This window comes from Papaver somniferum, chromosome 2 (genome assembly GCF_003573695.1).
Source record: "Papaver somniferum cultivar HN1 chromosome 2, ASM357369v1, whole genome shotgun sequence".
Classification (NCBI taxonomy): domain Eukaryota; kingdom Viridiplantae; phylum Streptophyta; class Magnoliopsida; order Ranunculales; family Papaveraceae; genus Papaver; species Papaver somniferum.
In genome coordinates, this window is record NC_039359.1 from 48,830,949 (window position 1) to 48,848,881 (window position 17,933).

The 17,933-nt window shown below is 32.8% G+C and overlaps 1 long non-coding RNA gene across 1 annotated transcript; it reads right to left on the reverse strand.

Moving 5' to 3' along the window:
- Positions 1-11,837: 11,837 nt before the first annotated feature.
- On the reverse strand, positions 11,838-15,849 carry LOC113347577. The gene is made up of 4 exons (XR_003359097.1): positions 14,059-15,849; positions 12,371-12,431; positions 12,133-12,206; positions 11,838-11,938 (listed from the first exon to the last, which is right to left on the reverse strand). It is a non-coding gene; the product is annotated as an uncharacterized LOC113347577 (long non-coding RNA).
- Positions 15,850-17,933: the final 2,084 nt, after the last annotated feature.

A 17,933-nucleotide genomic window follows, 5' to 3' on the forward strand; every position in this document is an offset into this window, starting at 1 on the left:
ATAGAATTCGCTTGTCTCTAAAATCAAATGACCTTGTTTTTTATGGAAGTCAATGAAATCAATGGTATATTTGGAAAAAGGATTTATAATTCCCTGGGATTACGAGTCTTGGGGTTCATAACCAGTGGCGGAGCAAAGATTTCTGAAATGGGGTGCAAAAATCTACTTTTGGGTTATAAACTTTTTTAGGGATGCAAATAAACAAAATTAGGCTTGTATATAGTAAAAAAATGTAGAAATTAATGTTTAGTCCATTTTTTCATGACCCAGTTAAAGGTTAGTCCACCCGTGGAAAAGATTTACTCGTAGTCCAAAAACATGTTTTTGGACTAGATTATTTACTCTCTAGTCCAAAAACTTCGTGGAGATTATAAAGTGTATTTTATAAATGCTTAAAACACCCTTCCAAGTCTAATTAATATCAACACATATAAATGTTACTAGTAGTATGTTACTACATACTAGTATAGTATCAATATGATGATATTACATATTAATATGTATTGTACTAGTAGTAACAAAAATATCATATTGTTACTAGTAAATTAGGTAACTATTTTATTATACTAGTAGTAACTAGTACTAGTAGTAACACATGTAGTATCAATACATAACAATTTTTTGATATGTAGTATCAATACATAACATACTACATATCAATATGTAGTATCAATATACTCCTTCGGTCCCTAATTAGATGACCTAGTTGTAGTTTGCACAATTTTTAAGACAAGGATGTTAGTAAAATTTAGAAATGATTTATCTCTTAAACTATACCACGGTTTTTCGTAAACTTTATTCCGTTGAAAAGCATTTTAAAACACCTGCTTAACGAATATAAACATAACTATCAAATTATACATATTTCTTATAGTAACAAAAATAGGTCATCTATTTATGGGACCAAACTTAAAACCAAGTAGGTCATCTAATTAGGGACGAAGGGAGTATAACATACAACATATCAATATATAACATACTACATATCAATACGTAGTATCAATATATAACATACTACATATCAAACATATTACGTATCAATATATAACGTACTACATATCAATATATAACATACTACATATTGATATGTAGTAGTATCAATACATAACATATTACTACTAGCACTAGTTACTACTAGTATACTACATACTATATAAGTTATTACTACATACTAGTTACTACTAGTATACTACTCGTATACTAGCTACTACTAGTATACTAAATTTGTTATTACTACATATGTAATATGTAGTAACACATGTATTAATATGCCTAATGTTATATGTTAGGGTTAGTAGAGTAATTTTACTCTTTTCAAAACTTTTTTGGACTAGGAAGTAAATATATTCTGCCGCTGGACTAGCCAGTAACCCGGGTCGGGTTTACTGGACTAAACAGAAAATTACTCTAAAAAAATCTCAATTGGGTCTAAATTAGGCTTTGGACCCATAAGGGTGACTATGGCTTGTTGCATGCACGTCTTTTGTGTTTATTTGACTATGTATTTTTGACATGCTGTGCTACCATTTCAACTTTTTTGATGCATAGGCATGCTTGAGTATTATCTATGTGTGCTAAACCCATCTTAAATGGTTACTCCTCGTGGAAATGTTCTTTGTAGAACACTTTTTATTTATTTCCTTGCTTCCTTCTTCATTTATTTTAAATTTATCATCTGCTGCACAGAACCATTTCATGAAGTTAGGAGGAGAAGACACAAAGAAAAAGGAGGTATGCTGTGTTGAATTATTGTTATTCTTTCATCCAGATGTGCTTGATTTGTCTTTATAATAGTCATCCGATGTTGTTAATTGCGTCTTTATTATGGAAGCTCATTATTTAGGTAAAACATGAGTTACTTGATCAAGTTTTTAATGGTCCTCATGTAGTTGCTGGAAATCCTACAACCGCATAAATACGAAGATCCTTTGATAATCAATCGATCTCGAAGTAAATCATTTTTTTATTTATCAAAATCATAAGAATGAATTACAAGATAATAGAGATTCTAAGTTTTCTTTCCCTCTCCACAATCTTTCTCTCTCTTAATTTCTTGACTAAGGATCCTAAAAGAACTCTCTCTTTCACAAAGCCAATCTACCCTTTATATAGGGTATTACATAGTGGATGACAGCTAAGATATCCCTTTATTTCGGAATGACCATGCGCTATTATCGCACACTTATACCTGCCTACATCGCAGATCTTCCATTCTTCGCACAGATCCTCACATTTTACTCGTGATTATGTTGACTTCATCTGATACGTCATCTTGACTTAACTATGCGGGATCATATTCGCTCTAGTTATATCTTCTTTTCTTCGCATAACTTGTATGTGCGATACTTTATTCATACATTTTGCCTCTTCTCATATCGTTCTTTTCATTGAATGAGCGAGATGAGAAACATTCATCCTTAATATCGCACATGCTTGATTTTTCGAATTTCCGTTTTTCCGATATTTTTCCACAATTTCAGCTTATTTTTCTACATGTGTTGACTTACTCCTTTACCGATATGTCCTGTTTCTAACCGGCCATCTTCTTCTTCTTATTTATTCTTCCGAAAAAGATAATTTCTTTTCTTCTTTACTCTCTCTCTTCCTGAAATTATCTTCCCTCTTTTTTACTTCTTTACCTGTTGCTGCTTGTTTGTTGATTACCATCATCCTCTGCTACTACTGCTGTTATTATCATTTTCTATCTCCATGAATACCAACTCACAATATGTTTATTTTCCCTAAATCATCCTTTTTCTTCAGATTTTATCCTTTGATTTGTTATTAACCTAATTCCCATACTGTTTGTAGATCAATGTCTTCTTCTAGCGGTATGAAGATAACCATTAATAACCATAGATCTTCTTCAGACAAAGATAAGGAAACTCAGAAGAGGAAACCGTCGCAGAACAAAGAAGTAAGAAATATCTCATTTTTCTTTTGAAAATTATTGTTGCCCTTATTTCTTATCTTCATTGTTATTCGCAGGGTTTCAATCAAGTGAAGAAATCTAGCAAGCCTGTAGCGCTTACTTCTAATATCTCCATGCCCCAGTTTGGATCAGTGAAAACTACTTCCCCATCACCTTCTGCAGTACCAACTCAAGTTAATACCAATCCTTCTATCCAACCCTCAATAGCCGCAACCTCTTTAAAAATTCAAACTCCTTTTAAAGAAATTTCTCCTCCTAAGAATAAAGTTGTGGTTAATCTTGAAGTAAGTGATTTTCCTCCTCCTGCCTCTACGATTTTATCAAATGTAGATGTGGTTCTGTCATCCTTCGCACATACTTCCCCATCTGCGAATGTTGAGACTATCAAAGAAAAATCGATGGTATCTGTAGTTTTTTCTGGGTTCAAGGGATAATTGTCCAAGTTAAAGTACTGAAGTTTATCAATGAATCCAGCATCCGCAAAATGAACATTTTTTGACTGACCACTGCCCATTGGTGGACTACTTCCATCTTGACCAGACTTCACACGACCGCCCCAATAAACAGATTGAACACCTGGTGAAAACGCTGGGAAAAGTTCTTTCGGCCAATATCCTATTTGATTATTATCTTGGAGCGTCAACCACCATTTTCCTTCTTGTTTATCCTGTACCGTTACAATACCCATCCTTATTATTTTTAAATATGTGGAAACAAAAACACAAGCTACCACTTTTTTTGGTACAAATTCAAACTTTGATTTCCAATATTCAAAAGTTGAAAAACCAAGATTTCAATACGATAGCAATACACCTTAATATAAAATATAAAAATTCTATAAATTAGAGAATATTAAAATTAATTTTTTACGGCTTAGAGAAACCTTCTGATATATGATTGAATTTCATATATAATCCATATAAATTTTACAAATCTTTTTTTTTTTTGGTCTGACTTGGGATTTGAGTCTGTCTCAACGTCTAACTTTTCTCATACATCTAACTCGAAAATATTTGGGTCGTATGATTTTATACTTGACTCGTTTGGCACATATACTTGAGTCGACAAAAAAAAACAAAATCAATGCTTCTAAACTACCCTTGAAAAACATACCGTTAATGCAAACTATCAAATTAACAGTTTGCTTATCCTGTTACCTATGTTGTTGGCCTCATAGTAGGAGGGAAAATGGAAGATTAGTTGTTTTCCCTCTCCACTCTGGAACCACCCACATAAAGAGCATCGTTTGTACGAGAAATTTACAATTACTTGCCAGAATAATCTGTATTGTAAAATAAAATTGTTCGCCGCCAATTTCCGATGTCTCGACAAAAGGCATATCCGGAATATATTGTGAATGAGTTTGGATAAAACCATAGCAAAGGGTGTTATAACAACCAGTCTTCTTCCCACCATCAGTCTTCAAAAGAATAAAACCATATTCAAGACGCCTATGTATAATGATATTAAAACTTAATCAAAGTTTTAATTAAAACTTACAGTCCAATATGCGAAACCTCGAGTCATATTATTACCATACAACTGTGGATCTACCTGATACATACGTGAAAAAAGAATTTCCAATCAAATCATAATCAAAGTTAAGGATTATAGGTGTGGATTGTAATTCAGCACATACCGTCCATCCATATTTAATGACATTGATCTGGTCCTGTGAACCAGATTGTACAGCAATTTCAGCTGAACTAAATTGATCTTCGTGCACACTGTGATCTCTCCACTTGCTCCGAATATTGTTTCACCTGATTTTGTATCATATGAAACACCTGCTCTCTAGAAATACAAATTTGAAAAACAAAAGACCCAAAAGATAATAAGATTATACGTAGAACAAATTTAGTAAAAGTACTGAAAACATATAGAAAAGGGCCTGTTTGGTACAGTTTTGAAAAATAGTTTTCAAAAATAGTTTTCCACTGTTTTAAAAACATACCCTTTTTTCCTTGTTTTCATTTTTTAAAAATTGTTTGGTAAACTGTTTTTGAAAACAAGGAAAACCAACTAAATCGGATCAAATGTAAAGATTCGTCTAAGAGATAGTGATATTAGCCATGACTCACTTGCAGTCATTCCCCGTCTCTTACTTTGTTCTGAAAAGAAGAAAAGAATAAAGAAAAGAAAAAAAGAGAAAACACAGAAAACAATAATTTGTTGTTCTCATTTTTTTGTTTTTAAAAACAGAAAACAGATAGAAAACATTTTCTGAAAATGTCCTTACCAAACGCGTTTTCTCCTGTTTTCTGTTTTCTCTATTTTTAAAAACAGAAAATTGTTTTTGAAAACTATACCAAACAGGACCTAACTCTTAATTACGTACATATTGGTCACTGGGGCCATTCGCCGATAATTTAGTTGCGATTAAATCTTTTTTAGTTTTCCTACGAATAGGGACGGTACCTTTTGGGCACCCATCAAGTTGATTCATCAACGTGTCGAGGGAATTCGTGGAAATAAACTCTTCTTTCGTCTACCGAAAATTAACCACAAGATCAATATCCATAAAACATTAAGGGCCTGTTTGGTACAGTTTTGAAAAACAGTTTTCAAAAATAGTTTTCCACTGTTTTAAAAACATACCCTTTTTTCCTTGTTTTCATTTTCTAAAAATTGTTTGGTAAACTGTTTTTGAAAACAAGGAAAACCAACTAAATCGGATCAAATGTAAAGATTCGTCTAAGAGATAGTGATATTATTCATGACTCACTTGCAGTCATTCCCCATCTCTTACTTTGTTCTGAAAAAAAGAAAAGAATAAAGAAAAGAAAAAAAGAGAAAACACAGAAAACAATAATTTGTTATTTTCATTTTTTTGTTTTTAAAAACAAAAAACAGACATTTTCTGAAAATGTCCTTACCAAACGCGTTTTCTCCTGTTTTCTGTTTTCTCTATTTTTAAAAATAGAAAACTGTTTTTGAAAACTATACCAAACAGGACCTAAATTACCAGAGATTACTAGAAAAGATTAATGGATGCACGCGAGAGATAAAAATACGTATTACCTCAATTTTATTGTCTTTCAACAAAGGATGATCAAATCCAGGTTGTTGGTGGAACTTAATACAATCGTAGATATCTCCCCATGGAGCCTTCACTCATGCAAAAATAAAATAAAATAAAATAGAATGCTAATATATTCAATATCTCAAACAGAATAAAGGAAAAGATGACAAGATTTTTAAAGAGAAAACTTTATACATACATGCATGGTTTTGATCGGAGGTTTATTTAGAGTATTGAGTTGATTCTCTATAGTTAGATCCTCTTGTTTTATTAGCATACTCTTCATATCTACTCTTCCTTCCACTACTATTGCTACAGGATACGTGAGAATCAAACTCCCTAATAATGCTGCCAAGTGAACAATCTTTGGATTGAAAAACGGAGCCATCCCAAGATGAGAATGGTAGGATGTACTGCTTGAAGTTGAATGAGAACGACATACAAGTTCGTAATATATATACTCGAGATAATATTACTCTTTTAATGTTTTTTTTGTTTTTTTTTGTTTGCTTTACAAAAATTATTCTAATTATAATAACGAATTAAAAGGTGATATAATTTATATATACACGCCTTATATATGTATATGTATATGTATAGTAAATTTTTTTTTCTTAGTTTATACCAATTGTGAATATTATTATTATCATTATTACATAATTAACTAATTGGAAGCCCAACAAGCTAAGCTCCAAGCAACGTACTACTACATAAGTTGAACAGGTTGCCATGCTAGCCATATGTTTGAAGTCATTTCAATTCATTCAAATCAAAATAGTAATTACATGATTGCTTACAAGATTATCAAAAACACCAAAATACAAGATAATCAATACCCAAATACAAATGACGACACACCAATTACAAATATGTCACACTACAAAACAGAAGGTCTCTTGGGACGGCCAAAAAACGTCCCAAGAGGACAAAAAACCGTCCCAAGAGGTATTAGGGACGGTTTATGTATCGTCCCCTGTTCCACCGTCACTAATACTATTTGGCCATGTTTTCTTTTTGGGACGGACATATTTTAGCCTTGATTTAAATATTTTATGACTATTAGGGACGGTCAGGCCATCACCGTCCCAAATATCCTTCTTTAGGGACGGTTTTTTCAAAACTGGCCGTCCCTACAAGCCTTCTTTTTTGTAGTGTCACGAAAAGAAAGAGCCATGCACTGCAAAGACATCCAATTTTTGTACCAGCGGTGTTGGATGAGAAACAGAAAATAAGGCGTAGATATATTTTATTATTTTCATGAGAAACAGAAATTAAAATGAAAATCTCTTGTTTTTTTTTTTACCTTTTTTTTTACTTTCTTTTATTTTACCCATATTTAAAGCATTCCGAATTTTTATTGTATCTTATTTTTGTTCTTTTAGAATGTTCCAAAATAAATGAGAATGTTATGAGCCGGATTTCATTCACTTTTGCAAATCTTGCAAATGTTTGAAAAAGCTGTCATGCATGCGGCAGCTCAGAAATTAATTGCGGATTTGCTTCTAATTATTGCTTGTTTGATTTTCTAGGTGTCAAAATAGTAAAGAGAATAGTCTGCCATGCCGAAAAGATTGTAACATGCTAACTCATAAATGACGAAAATTGAAAATCTTTTAACATGACCAAAAATCATTTATGAGTTAGCATGACCAAAAATCATTTAGTATGAGTTAACATGACCAAAAATCTTTTAAGTCAGATTAAGAGCCTTTGACCTCTCTCCTTCCCTTCAATAGTTCAATGTTTTTCCATTTCAACCAAAAATCATTCTGATCCTGTCCAAAGATGTATCGCAGGGTTTCCAAATTTCACATGTAGAAGTTTGGTAATCCCATGTAGATGAAAGGTAAACAGCTCGAAATAACTTCTCAGCCACATACGAACTGAAGGCCGAGCCTCTCCGGTACAGTTGATTTTGCAGCTTCCTCTGAACCGAGAGGCTTAAATGAAGGACGTATGTAGAGTAGAAATAACACATCATGCTCTTTAAGTGAAATCCATTCATACCTAACTTAAGCTTTATATGTAGAAATGCTGAATGTAATATCTGCAGTTACAAAAGCTGGCTTCACCACTCATATGTTACGTTGTTTAACCTTTTTGATCCTAAATTCCTTGATTGGCACTCCCATTTCTCCCTCGATATTTATCTATGCAAGAAAATGTGGAATATCTTCTCGCATTTCATACATCAATTCAAGAAGGAAAAGATTGCAGTTTTTCAAAAGATAATCATAAAGGAACTGTAGACTTAGCTTTGGGAGTGCCAGGCACCCTGCCAGAGTAATTAATACTTGGAACAAGGCTGTCATCCCACATTATCTGTTCGTTCAGGTATAACAGAAGTGCATTAATAGCGTCGTTTAGTGAATGACGTTTCTCAAAAACGGAGACCATGACCTCAAGAGGAACCAACCCTCTCAGCCAGGGATCTCGGCTAGACACTAACTTGAGCTGTAAAGAAGAACAGTGTCAACCAGTATATAAAACAGATAACCAGTATGCAAATGAGCAAGGAAAATAACAAGTAGATCACTGACCTTATTGCCAACCAAGTCTTGTAGCTCCTCTGGAGAAAGCACATACAATTTTTTGTAAAGAACAGCGCGTTTGTTAATTAATTGTATGCTTTTTCAACACTAGCCAATGCAAGTATTTTCAGCTACAATGGTCAAAACATGAAATAGGTGAGATACAATGTAAACTACAAATACACACAATTGTATGACTAGTGCGAAATTCATACCTAGAAAAAAGATAACATTGTTTGCATATGAACACTGATCAACACACCTTGAGTGCCAAAAACTGGAGAGTTTGTACGCAAGAATAGTGAGCAAGAAGAACATTGTCACCAGACAGCAGAGTCCCAGTATGACCATTAATCTCACACCCTTCGTAGAACTATAGCAGATCAACCAACTGTGCAAAAATATCCCCTTGGGTGGGGTTATAGAGAGCACTCAAATGACGTTTGGGAACAACCGCAACATCAGCAATAACATGACTCAGAAACCTGGAAACACAGAATTACTGTAAACAAACAGTGATCTACAGAATTCTTAGTACATGTCCTCAACAAGCGGAGCACTCAATAGACATTAGCTAGCCTTGACATTCGAAACTGCACTTCACCAATTACTAACCTTATGAACTCAAACAGAAAAGCAGATGTCAATCATAAGCACCAAAGACTTTAACAGAAGTATTCAGCTCATGCATGTGAGCAAGTCTACTATGTTGGTTGCTAGAACATGGGTTTCACTAACTCCTTTTTGTACCAAAATGAGTCAGAATATTGGTCTATTGGGCATAGAATTAAATGCCAGTTTTAGTTTGAACAATGCAGCTTCTGGCATTATGGAATGGTCTATTAACTCTAAGAAGATATTCACAGTTATATCCTCTTATGACTCGGTTGGTATTGCTCGGAACCCCATTTTTAATTATACTAGTTTTTCACCCGTGCGATGTACGGGTCTGTTTATTATATATAAAAAATTAATAAACCAATGACTAAACTGATGTATCTTAGTTGATGTGCAAAAAATAAAATGAACCAAAAAGGGTTAAAACAAATATAAACTCCAAGAGAGACAATGTAATCAAAATTGACTTATTCTTAACAAAACATAAAATATCTGGAAAGGAAAGGAAAGAAAAAACAAATAATCCCATCGGCTCACCCATGAAAACCGATAAAAGGTATCACCAACAATTGCAATAAACAATATCAAGAAAAAATCTCAAAACACAAATATATATCGCATGAGTCTCTTTCATCGCCATAAATCTCCAAAAGAACCACCTCCACCGCAATCAGCAGCACGCTATATATTCGAGAAACATGCAAAGCAAACAACACGAAAAGAAGAAAAAAATTAGGCAACAAAACCCTAAAGCGCAAATCTGGCATTCTCTCGAGAGATTTATATAGAGAGTCACGACTCTCCAACATTAAGTTACCACAAAAAGGAAAAATCTTCATTTTGGAAATAATATCAAGCAATATAAAATTCATGCAATTTATTAAATTTTGGATAGCAACTTTGGATATCTCTATATTTACCTGTTGCAATATTTTTACTCCAAAAATATTCATCAACCATCATTAATTACGCGTTTAGAATACAAATTCTTGAATTTCTTTTATCGAAACGACAATATTAAGTATTTTCTACTAACGATTCTATATTTCGACTATTTTTAAGATTATTGTTTAATTATTTTTGTGGAAGAGGAAGCGTGTTCCGATCCACGCATCTAATACTCTATGTTTTTCAATATTAAATTTGAATCACTAATTTTTTTTTGACAAAGGGTTTTTTAGTTTTATTCGAATTGCAATAGTAAATTTGGTTGTAATTAAGATGAGTTTATAATTAGCAGAAGTGTAATCGGACATTATATTATTTTTCTATTTTCATGATTGATTTAATTTTGTGATTAAATTGTTATGAATGATTTTATACAATTTATTAATTTTAATATTTAACTACGATGATTAGACTACTTTCTTTATTTATTTTTGTCATTTGAGAAGAGTTTATTAGATTTTGCTGTTTTAGGTAAAAAAAAAAAAATTAATGTGATTAGTTGAATATGTATATTATGGGGCACAAAGATTCTACAATTTGCATCATCTTTGTCATGATGGAGGGAACGATGGTTTTTCGTGGATATAAAGCATTTCTTCATTTCACATTGGTATGACAATTATTGACTTAATTTGTTTCTTTTTGTTCGGAAAAGAGTATCATAATTAATTAAAAAAAATCAAATTCAAAACATATCTATTTGCATATGAACTATTACCTCAATTTACAAAGTTTCAATATTTTCTTTCTCCTTTTATCCAAAATCATTTTATTCATATGATGCCAAAATCGAGTAAACATTGGAACATAATATTTTATAACATAGCTAGTACATTTGTTACCTATTTAATCAAGGCAATAAAAATGATGTAAAAACCGAGTAAATATTCAAAACCATTAACCCGTAAAAAATATTTCCATAAGTTTTCTTAATAAACTTTATTTTTTTAGTTGCAATATATTGAGTAACTTTTATAATCGATTGATATTGTCTTACATCTCATAAAGTATATTGTACCATCAATGATGTAAACTGTGATTTCTTGATAAATTGTTTCCTGCAACTGCTGCGCTATTGATCAGTGAACAGAAAAAAGCATTGGGTTTGTCAAGCGTGCCACATCTTAGTTTTTTTTCTGTTTTACATCATATACTTGTGGGAAATAAATGAGTGAATTTACTTTTACATTTCAGTAGGTAAATGATCTTGCTTAGTGTAACATAACAATAAACTCACACAAAAGGAGAAGAGAGGGAATTAGCTTCATGAATCATAAATTAAAATTTGAACTAAATGCTCAAAGAAGTGCTTTCGCAAATCATGATTGCCATGTTAAGTAATTTTTGTAATATTAAATCTACTCATAAACAACAAAAGAAAAGAAAAATAATAAAAGCATGGAAAAATCAAATACAAAAGAAGCTAGCTTTACCATAAGAATATTTTGAAAGAATGTTCAAGAGGGCTCCTTTACCACCCTGAAACAATTGAGAACAGTTAGAAAACGATGAAGATTATATTACTTGCTTAATATATGAGGTAAAACAAATACAAACTTGCAGACACATAAACTCAGAGAAGTATTATAACTTGAGTGAAAAAGACAGTAAAACTGATAGAGTTTTTCTGACAAGAAACAATGTAGCGTGTTTTCAATCTTTGTACGCAACAGTAAAAATTTCAATCGTATCAATGGGTTTTTCAGCTAAAAAGTTACTTTCATTCTCAGCTACTATTTATCATTGATTCTATGATTTTGTTTCAAAAAAATTGATTCTAAGATCTCCCAATATCTGGAATGTATTTTAATTTGTCTCCTTTACCAGTGAAGCACTTATGCGTTCCTTCAAATCTGGACGTTGAGTCTTGATATGCTGGACTAAGAACTGCAAGCCACATAAGAGGGAAAAGATGGGAACTAAAAATAGTAATAAATGTCATACGAAAAAAATAAAACTGCAGTTGTGTCACCTAAAAATGTATCTAATTCGGAAGAAAAAAAATAGCATTGTAATTACTCCTGAAGACTGCATGAACTTGATGATTATTACCGATATATCTACGTGAAGAGGTTTAATACCTTGTAAACGGTTAAGAAACACTTCCAGATCCTTTTCCACTTAATATCCAGAAAAAAAATTGTGGACTACAAATCTATGTATCATACAAACAAAAACAAATATTAGTTACCTACCTCTGTAACAAAAAAAAAAAAGCAAAAAAAAAAATGATTTTAATCGTATATATCAAAACCAAAACAATAATTTTATTTGTAAAATTATACACTTTTTGATATCTAATAATACTCGAGTTTATACCTTCGTATTGATTGATTATGCCCGGTTACTACAACTACAATAGGCGCGTGATCGACCGTACCTGCACAACAAACAACAAAAATAGATCAGACAAAGAACCCTAAAATTGTAAGAAAAAAATCAAGATAACCCAGTAAAGTCTTAAAAGAAGAAAGCAAAGTGGTAACAATGAAATTTTTCTTCCACGCGAATGATTTATATAGGACACAAAACCTGGAACATGCCATAAAAAATTAGTTTTGTTTTGGAAATAAGATCAATCGGTATCAAAAAAATATTTATGTTTTTTATACTTTTCGGTAACTAAAATGGGTCGAGATCGTCTGTGCCACTGCTTGTGTGTGCCCTATGTGCCACACCAATAGAAACACGCCACATCATTCCTCTCATTAACCATGACTAACTAAATAGATTTTCTATTTATACAACACTAATCGATTAGGAAAGATAATTAATTAGTTAAAGAAGATATTACAAATCCAAGAGAAAATACCGTGTTTCTATTGGTGTGGCACATAGGGCACACCCAAGCAGTGGCACAGACGATCTGGACCCAACCAAAATGTACAAAATATATTGAGTATCTTTTTTCACACGGTTTAGGAACGATTTTATTTTATGTAATCAGAAAAATTATGTTGAAAAATACCAATAATTTTATAATCTTGGACAATAATGATAATACTTTTGTTATCTTTTTCGCACAGTTAGGATTAGAATTTTTGTTTTTTGTGTGAAATAAACAATATTGAATGTAATTCATTCATCATGTTCAAATAATTCTTTTATCAAAAATTTTATAATGATAAGTTTTTGTTCTCCGCTTAATATCATGTTCAAATACTTCCACGATTTTTTGTTACTGATTTCGTATTTTGAAATATTGGACAGGATAACAATCAATTTTTTGTGGAAGAGAAATCATCTACAGGTAAGCATCCACCTATATTTTTATTTGATTGTAGATTAATTTGATCAAAAGTTTATTTTGATTTCTGAAATTGTAATTGTAAGTCATAATTATGGTTAATCTAATTATTCATAGATTGGAATTGGAATTAAGATTAGTTTAATTTAGTTATAAATAGTGTAATGTAATTGAACATTGGACATTTTTATGATTATTATTTTATGATTTAATTTTATGATGAGAACATTGGACATTGAACATTTTTATGATTAATTTACTTTTATGATGAAATATTGATTAGATAAAATTTGCATATATTGTTGTGATTTTACTTTTATTTTTTCTATGAATTTGTATGTTATACGTCATGATTATAGATATATTCTAGCCGGTTTTTATATATTTTTAGCATATTATGAAATTTTATTAGATTTAGTTGGTATATAAAATAACTTTTATTTAAATATGAAAATATACTGTAGGGCAAAAAAATATTTTTCTAGATTTTTTGTTTGAAAATTTATTATATTACTAAAATAAAAAAAAATGGTGGGGTCAGAATCAACCAGAAGCTCTGATTAACCACGTCGCTCGAAAAAATTCTATTCTTGGCATCAGAAATTTCCAGAAAAAAAATCTTTTTATTGTTGGATGAAAAACAAATATGGGCCTGTTTTTTGTGTGGGTTACAACCATAGGTCCGTTTTTTTTTGAACTTTTCTGATCTAGGCCAGTTTTGACCGTTTTATTGAAAAAACGGCTAACGCCAGTTATCTACCTTTTTGATGCCGTTAGTGTGGGATAAAAAGACCTTTAAATCCTTCAACTCCTTGATACTTATTCAGCTCGTTGATTTTCTTCTTAACTCGGTGTACACGTCACCACCTGTACATCACCATCTGTTTGACACATGTCATTCCGGACTGGCCCCCATCACTTGTACTCCAGACCCTTACTCGACCGATCTAACCCATTATCATAAAAACAAAAAATAAAAATGCGTAATAGAAGAAAACTCACTGTTGCAAATCAACGAACCTATAAACACACTTAAACCTCTTCAATTCCACTGTAATGCAGTTCATAAAATAGTTCCCGAACTTCTCCATAAACATTTTCATTTAGCATTAGGAGTAGCCAAACAGTACAGAGAGCCTTACCTTGTTGTAGCCATTGAGTCAACAACTTGCAACCATCACCATTCACAATCTCTTTCGCCAGCACAAACACAATAGATCCTTCCAACAACAATTCTGATAGGTACCCATGTTGGCAAATAAGCTCATGAACATATTTCATATAGAATTTATCCACCCAAAAGTATAAGTATTATCGAATATATTCTGCCAATTAGAACCACCAGCTGCAACATCCATTCTGCATTCCATGCAAATTCTTCTCAGTAATGCTAATATGCCACAACAAGCATATCATCTCCATCTGAGCCATACACCACCATTCCATTTTATCCAGCTCCTACGTCTGTTACATGACTTCAACTCAACTGCAATCAACTTCCTCCGCAGAACCCAGCTCACAACAACACTGCCAAACACCCACACTGTCATGTCTTCTCAGCTTGATTCCATTGTAGCAAGTTTAAATCTACCAGTGACACAGACAAGCATCAAACCATTTAACACCTGAAGCAACAACAGCACCAACACTTCTTTATCAGCTTGAACAGACCTACAATCTGCAATGTCAGCTCAAATCCCAGCCAACAACCATCCAGTTCCACCTGCAATCAATATTGTGAACATCAAAACCTATCATGCTTCTTCAATCACCAACAGTACCTCCAACATCCCTGTAAAACAACTCATATAAACCCATTTCATCCACCAATACCATCAATAATTCAACCACTCTGTAACTCCATACTCCTTCTGCAATCCTTGTACAAGCATCAGATTCTTCTCATCTTCCTACACAGAGACAATCACAACCACGACCCGTGTCCTACCATTTTCAATTTTAAATCAATAGAGAACCTTAAATCGAACCAACTCATTCTTTGTTCATCCATTTGTAGGACAACAGTAACATAAATTCTTCCTAAACACCCAAGAAATCACAACAGAAATTACTCAATTTCATCACAGATTCGAACAAATCTTCATTTCAGCTGTACCACTATCAATATATTCCTTCTTCTTTACCTGAATTCCATCAGGACCCTTCGAGCACATATGCAAACTTGAATCTAACCTCAACCTGACCTTCTATTCTTCAATACTAGCAACCAATAGTAAACCCATCACCAGATTTTAGCAGAAAACCTAAATCAACTTCAGAGCACCTTCTTCTTATCGATCTGCTTCATTTCTAACACCAACAACTTGAATTTCTTCTTGTGATCTCAGTGACTTTAACGAACACAATCCAAGCTTCTCAATCACTTAAATCGATCAAATTTAACTCAAAGAAATCTGATCAAATTCAACTTCAATTCAATAATAAACAATACTGATGATTGAAAAAAATTAACTGAACAGATAATCAAATTCGGAGATTAAGTCAAAGAAGAAGTTGAATTATATACCTTATAAAGTCATAGTTCTTTGGTTTTTTTTTTTTTTTTTTCTGTCTCTCAGAGTCGTAAAGAAAGAACAAGAGAAGAAGAAAGGAAAAATAAGACGACGAGATAATCTCGAGAATTTTCAACGGAAGATTTTACTGAGGAGACTAATTATGCACGTGCCTATCCATACAACACGTGTGATCTTATTTTCCATAATCCAATCCGTTGAATGTCCTCGGGGTTCCCCTATTATAAGATCAAACATCCATAGTCATACACGTGTCTAAAGGGTATATGAGTAATTTGGGTGTCATTATCTCATCACATCCGAGGAGAAATTGACCGAATTGACCGAGATATTGATAAAAGTAATGGATTTGGATGGAAACATGGATGGAGGTCTAGATTTGTAAAGTTGAAAAAAACAGGCCTATGATTATCTATCGGGCTGAAAATCAGGCCTATATCTATTTATAATCCTTTATTTCTCTGGACCCTTTGTCATATCAGAATCCTGTTCCTCATTTCTGCTTTTTTCATTTCGTTAGTAGATTAGGATTGGAGCACATCTCCATCTTTAAGTTAAAATCATCCAGTAAAATAAATGGAAACGTGACGAAGAGAAACTTGCACCTCACTAACTCAAATTAGAAAAAGTGACACTACCTGAAACGGCTGTAAGACAAATAACTCCAGAGCTGCAGACTTGATAGCTTCAATATTGCATGACTGACAATATCATCTCCCAAACCCTACCATCAACAACTAAGTGTTCAGTAAGTACAGAAAAATTCAAAAAAATAAGAAGCCCAGGAAACTCAGAAGTGAAGAAAAATGAAGAACTAAAAATGCTAGTAAGTAGTAAAATAAAGATGAATCAGTTCGATCCATATGCTTCCATAATGTTACTAAGCAGCAAGCATAATCTTTAAGGAGGTCTCAATTACCTATTCTAAAGCAATTATCTGCATTCCACTTGTACAATTCGGGGTAAAGATAACTTCCTCTGGTTCTTGATTATAATACATGGATTTAGTTGTGAATTTACACCAAATGTGAGCAGGAGTTACAACAAAAGTGTGACTTCACATATCCACATATAAAGATCCATTTATTGAACAGTTACATATAATGAGAATTTTTTATTCTAGGACCTAGGTCATAATTCTAAAGAGTTGATTTTATTAATTTCTCACACAATACAGATTGTTCTACATTAAGTATTTATACTAGTTACAAAGAATGAAAGACCTAACAGATAAAACGAGTATACAGGACTTGTTACAATAACCAAAGATGCAAAAGACTCGGAAGTATAACCATATTCCTGAAGACGTGGACTATACAAGGACTGCCGACGATGCAGACTATATACACAGCTGTTAAACCTCCCGTGTAGAATATATACATATCTAATACCCCCCCTCAAGTTGGAGGCTGAGGACCATCTGCACGAAGTCCCAACTTGCTAGAAAGGCGAAGAAAATGATCCACTCCCAGCGGCTTGGTAAAAAGATCGGCTAATTGTAAAGCTGACGGTAGATAAGTAGGTTTGATAAGACCAGAAAGGAGCTTGTCACGTACGAAATAGCAATCTATTTCAATATGTTTAGTGCGTTCGTGAAAAACAGGATTAGCAGAAATATGAATGGCAGCCTGATTATCGCAATAAATTGGAATAGGTTTTGGAATAGTGATATGAAGGTCAGTGAAAAGATAATGCAACCATTACAGTTCAGAAGTAAGTCGTGCAAGAGCACGATATTCTGCTTCAGCAGAAGAAAGAGATATTGTTGGTTGCTTCTTGGACTTCCAAAAATAGGGCTATCCCCTAACATCGTAAAATAACCTGTCGTTGATCGACGAGTTGTAGGACAGCCTGCCCAATCAGAATCAGTGTAACCCGAGAGAGACAAAGAGCTAGAAGCAGATAAAAAAATACCATGACTAACGGTACCTTTAAGATAACGAACAATACGATATGCAGCAGCCAAATGACCAGAGTGTGGTTGTTGCATGAATTGACTTAAATAATTAACAGAAAACGTAATGTCAGGACGTGTTACCTGAAGATACAAGAGACGACCTATGAGACGTCGATAAATACTGGGATCAGACAGAGGATCACC